Here is a 5,878-nt window from a genome sequence, read left to right on the forward strand (position 1 = left end):
GGCACTTATTCTAAAATCTGGAGAGAGATCATGGCAGACTGGAGGCAGGACTAGATTGTGGCTCCAGACAGTGCAGCATATAAAGGCTTGAACTTGGAATTTTAGCTCCAGATTGATGGCAAGAACAAATCAGCAACTCTGAGAGGACCAACAGACCCTCTGAAGGAAGTGCACTGCTCCTACAGAACCTGGAAGACATATCAAATATTGTACGCTCCCCAGCTATGGAAGTGGGAAAGGAGATCCCTCTGAATACACACCCCCACTAGAGAAGCTAAAGGTCTGTTTGCAGAAGTTACCAACTTTACCTTGAGTTGAGTCAAGTAAGAGAGCCAAGCAAAATACAAGAGTAGAGGAAGTAGCAGAAAGGCCCTGAGAGCTTGCTGGGTCCCCAGGCAGCCCATTTCTGCCTGCCACCACAAGGAACCATTGGATGGGTGACCAGAGAAGAAGGGGTTAAAACTCCATAGGGAGAAAAAATTTTCTAGCTGAACTTTGTAAAAATTTTAACAGAGTGAGAAGCCTCGTGGCCAGAACTCAAAGGAGGGCACAAATCAGGCATGCAGAATTCACAGGTGGGAGAAGAACTAAAGCCCTTTTTTTCACAGCTGAGAGGCCAATAGCCTTAGGCAAGTTTTCAAGCTCATCTCATCCTCTGTCTGAACACAGACTTTGGGCTGTTGCAGGGGGCACTGTGGGAGTGAGAGTGGCCATTCAGTTTGTGGTTTGCATTGAAGCTGAGTGAGGTCTGTGATTGCCAGCTTTCCCTCAATTTCCTTACAACCTACATGACTCAGCAGATGCAGCCATAAGCCTCCTAGGTACATAATTCCAGTAACCTGGGTATCTCACCCCCATCCCCAACAGCAGCTGCAAGACACACCCAAGGAGAGCCTGATTTCAGACACGCCTAGCCCTACTACCACCTGATGGTTCTTTTCTATCCACCTGGATAATGAAAGACAAAGGACATATAATATTTGAAGTTCTAGGGCCCAGAAAACCCAACTATTTTCTTTCCAACTACTACAGCTGATGCATTCTGGAAATTGCCATCTCCTGACAAGAGACCAACCGGCACAAAAATACAGCATTAAACCACCAAAGCTAAGAGTCCTCATGGAGTCCACTGCATCCTCCATCACCTGCACCATAAAACATGCTGGTATTTATGGCTGAGAGACCCAGAGATGGTTCACATCACAGGACTCAGTGCAGACAACCCCCAGTACCAGCCCAGAGCTAGGTAGGCTCACTGGGTTGCTAAACCCAGAAGAGAAACAATAATCACTTCAGTTTGGCTCTCAGGAAGCCACATCCACGGGGAAAGAGAGAGAGAGAGAGAGAGAGAGAGAGAGAGAGAGAGAATGAATCATGTCAAGAGAACACCCCATGGGACAAACAAATCTGTACAGCCAGGCTTCAGCCCTAGACCTTCCCTCTGACAGAGCCTACCCAAATGAGAAAGAACTAGAAAACCAACACTGGTTATATGACAAATAAAGCTTATCAACAACCCCAGAATATCACACTAGTTCACCAGCAGTGGATCTAAACCAAGAAGAAATCCCTGACTTCCTGAAAAAGAATTTAGGTGGTTAATGATTAACCTAATCAGGGAGGGACTGGAGAAAGAGGAAGTCCAAATCAAGGAAATTCAAAACATGATACAAGAAGTAAAGAGAGAAATATTCATGGAAATAGAAAGCTTAAAGGAAAAACAGTCAAAATTACGGGAAACTTTGGAAACACTTTTAAAAATGCAAAATGCTCTGGAAAGTCTCAGCAATAAAATTGAACAAGCAGAAGAAAAAATTTCAGAACTTGAAGAGAAAGTCTTTGAATTAACCCAATCTAACAAAGAGAAAGAAAAATATGAACAAAGCCTTTAAGAACTATGGGATTATGTTAACCAAACCTAAGAATAATCAGTGTATCTGAGGAAGAAGAGAATTCTAAAAACCTGGAAAGCATATTTAGGGATCTCATTGAGGAAAACTTTCCTGGTCTTTCAAGAGACCTAGACATCAAAAGGCAAGAAGGACAAAGAACACTGGATAAATTCATTGCAAAAAGATATTTGCCTAGGCACATTGCCATCATGTTTTCTAAAGTTAAGGCAGAGGAAATAATCTTTAAAAACTGTAAGACAGAAGCACCAGGTAACCTATAAAGGAAAATTAGATTAACAGCAGATTTCTTAGCAGAAACTCTACAAGCTAGAAGGGATTGAGGCCCTGAAACAAAACAACCATCAACTAAGAAGTTTGTATCCAGGGAAACAGAGCATCATATGTGAAGGAAAGATACAGTCATTTTCAGACAAACAAATGCTGAGAGAATGTGCCATTACCAAAGTACCACTACAAGAACTGCTAAAAGGAGCTCTAAATCTTGATACAAATATTGGAAACATATGACAATAGAACTTCTTTAAAGCATAAATCACACAGGAGTTATAAAGCAAAGTACAAGTTAAAAATTAAAAACAAAAAAAGAAAAAACTGAAGTATGCAGGCAACAAAGAGCAGGATGAAAGCAACAGTACTTCACATTTCAATACCAACATTAAATGCAAATGGCCTAAATGCTTCATTTAAAAGATACAGAACCACGAAATGGATAAGAACTCACCAATCAACTATCTCTTGCTTTCAGATTTACCTGACACATAAGAACTCACACAAACTTAAAATAAAAAGGTAGAAAAATGCATTTTAGACAAATGGACACCAAAGCCACAAGGGTAGCTATTCTTATATCAGACTAAGCAAACTTTAAACAACAGCAGTTAAAAAAAAACAAAGAGGAGCAATATATAATGGTAAAAGACCTTGTCCAACAGTAAAATACCAGAATTCTAAACATATATGCACCTAACACTGGAGCTCCCAGTTTTATAAAACAATTACTAATAGACCTAAGAAATGAGATAGAAAGCAACACAATAATACTGGGGGACTTCACTACTTCACTGACAGCTCTAGACAGCTCAGCAAGACAGAAAGTCAACAAAGAAACAACAGATTTAAACTACACCTTGGAACAAATAAACTTCACACATATGTACAGAACATTTCACCCAACAACCACAAAATATATATCCTATTCAATAGTGCATGGATCTTTCTCTAAGATAGACCATACAATAGACCGTAAAACAAGACTCAACAAATTTAAGAAAACTGAAATTATATCAAGCACTCTCTGAGACCACAGTGGAATAAAACTGAAAATCAACTTCAATAGGAATCTCCAAAACCATGCAAATACATGGAAATTAAATAACCTGCTCCTGAATGATCAATGGGTCAAAAATGAAATTAAGATGAAAATTTTAAAATTCCTTGAACTGAATGACAATAACGACAAAACCCATTACAACCTCTGGGATACAGCAAAGGTGCTGCTAAGAGGAAAGTTTATACCCCTAAATGCCTACATCAAAAAGTCTGAAAGAGCACAAACAAAAAATATAAGATCATACCTCAAGGAACTAAAGAAACAAGAACAAACCAAACCCAAATGCAGCAGAAGAAAGGAAATCCCCAAAATCAGCACAGAACTAAATGAAATTGAAACAAGAAAACAATGCAAAAGATAAATGAAAGAAAAAGCTGGTCCTTTAAAAAAAATAAACAAAATTGGTAGACCGTTAGAAAGACTAACCAAGAAAAGAAGAGAGAAAATCCAAATAACCTTACTAACAAACAAAATGGGAGATATTACAACTGACACCACTGAAATACAAAAGATTGTTCAAGGCTACTATAAACACCCTTAGACACATAAGCTAGAAAACCTAGAGGAGGTGGATAAATTACTGGGAAAATACAACCCTCCTAGCTTAAATCAGGAAGAATTTGATACCCTAAGCAGATCAATAACAAGTAGCAAGATTGAAATGGTAATTTTAAAATTACCAACAATAAAAACTCTAGAACCAGAGGGATGCACAGCAGAATTCTACCAGACATTTAAAGAAGAATCGGTGCCAATCCTTTTAACACTATTCCATAAGATAGAGAAATAAGAAACCCTCCCTGATTCATATTCGATGAAGCCAGCATCACTCTAATACAAAAACCAGCAAAGGACATAACCAAAATAGAAAAGTACAGACCAATATCCTTAACAAAGATGCTAAAATCCTTAATGAAATAATAGCTAACCAAATCTAACAACATATCAAAAAGATAATCCACCATGATCAAGTGGGTCTCATACGAGGAATGCAGGGGTGGTTTAACCTACAAAAGTCAATAAATGTGATACATCACATAAACAGAATTAAAAACAAAAATTATGTGATTGTCTCAATAGATCTAGAAAAAGTATTTGACAAAATCCAGTATCCCTTTATGATTAATACTCTCAGCAAAATTGGCATACAAGGGACATACATTAATGTAATAAAAGCCATCTATTATAAATCCTCAGCCAACATACTACTGAATGGAGAAAAGTTTAAAGAATTCCCTCTAAGAATGGGAAAAAGACAAGGATGCCCACTCTCAACACTACTCTTCAATGTAATACTGAAAGTCCTAGCCAGAGCAATCAGACAAGAGAAAGAAATAAAGGGCATCCACATAGATTACGAGAAAGTCAAACTGTCCCTGTTGCTGACTATATGATTATTTACTTTGAAAATCCAAAGGACTCCTCTAGAAAGCTCCAAGAATGAATAAAACAATTCAGCAAAGTTTCCAGATACAAGATGAATGTACACAAATCAATAGCTCTTCTATACACCAACAGCGATCAAGTGGAGAATCAAATCAAGAACTCAACCCCTTTTACAATAGCTGCAAAAATATATAAACTACTTAAGAATATACTTAACAAGGGAGCCAAAAGACTTTACAAGGAAAACTACAAAACACTGCTGGAAGAAATCATAGGTGACACAAACAAATAGAAACACAACCCATGCTCATAGATGGATAGAATCAATATTGTGAAAATGACCATACTGCCTAAAATAATCTACAAATTCAATGGAATCACCATCAAAATACCACCATTATTCTTCACAGTTAGAAAAAACAATTGTAAAATTCATACAAAAAAAAAAAAAGAGCCCACATAGCCAAAGCAAAACTAAGCAAAAAGAACAAATCTGGAGGCATCCCACTACCTGATTTCAAACTATACTATAAGGCCACAGTCACCAAAGCAGTGTAGTACTGGAATAAAATATGCACATAGACCAGTGGAACAGAATAGAGAACCCAACAATAAATCCAAATACTTACAGAAAACTGATCTATGACAAAGCAAACAGAAACATAAAGTGGTAAAAGACACACTTTTCAACGAATGGTGCAAGGATAATTGGCTTGCCACATGCGAAAAATAAAACTGGATCCTCATCTCTCACCTTCTACAAAAATCAACTCAAGATAGATTAAGGACTTAAACATAAGACCTGAAACTATAAAACTTTTAGAAGAAAACATTGGAGAAACTCTCATTGACATTGGCTTAGAAAAGGATTTCATGACCAAAAACCCAAAAGCAAATGCAATAAAAACAAAGATAAATAGTTGGGATCTAATTAAACTGAAGAGTTTTGTGTGGCAAAAGGAAATGTCAGCAGGCTAAACAGACTAATCCACAGGGTGGGAGAAAATCTTCACAATCTATACATCTGACAAAGAATTGATATCCAGAATCTACAACAAACTCAAACAAATCAGTAAGAAAAAAAAAAGTGGGCTAAGGTCATGAATAGATAATTCACAAAAGAAGATATGCAAATGACCAATAAACATAGAAAAAAATGCTCAACATCACTAATGATTAGGAAAATGCAAATCAAAACCACAATGTGATGTCACCTTACTACTGCAAGAATGACCATAATCAAAAAATC

The sequence above is a fragment of the Saimiri boliviensis genome, chromosome X (assembly GCF_048565385.1).
Source record: "Saimiri boliviensis isolate mSaiBol1 chromosome X, mSaiBol1.pri, whole genome shotgun sequence".
In the NCBI taxonomy this organism is placed as follows: domain Eukaryota; kingdom Metazoa; phylum Chordata; class Mammalia; order Primates; family Cebidae; genus Saimiri; species Saimiri boliviensis.